This window comes from Plasmopara halstedii, assembly GCF_900000015.1.
Source record: "Plasmopara halstedii genome assembly, contig: Scaffold_54, whole genome shotgun sequence".
NCBI classification, from domain to species: domain Eukaryota; phylum Oomycota; class Peronosporomycetes; order Peronosporales; family Peronosporaceae; genus Plasmopara; species Plasmopara halstedii.
Window position 1 is genome coordinate 120,145 of NW_020186975.1, and position 284 is coordinate 120,428.

A 284-nucleotide genomic window follows, 5' to 3' on the forward strand; every position below is an offset into this window, starting at 1 on the left:
ACACTCCAAGCGGTATGCTTTGGGAGTGGCTTGTGATGCTGCAGGGCCTGTCGAATGCCGATATTCCTCTCACAGCGGTAAGCACTTCAAGCGGTATGCTTTGGGAGTGGCTTGTGATGCCGCAGGGCCTGTCGAATGCCCCAGCGACGTTTAACCGCTTGGTCACGAAGCTGTTCAGGCCGCTACGTACGTTCGCGCAGACGTACTTTGACGATATCTTCGTCCTCAGCCGTGCCGAAGGAGACAAGACGGCTATGGAGGTGCATTTGGGGCACCTCCGTCGA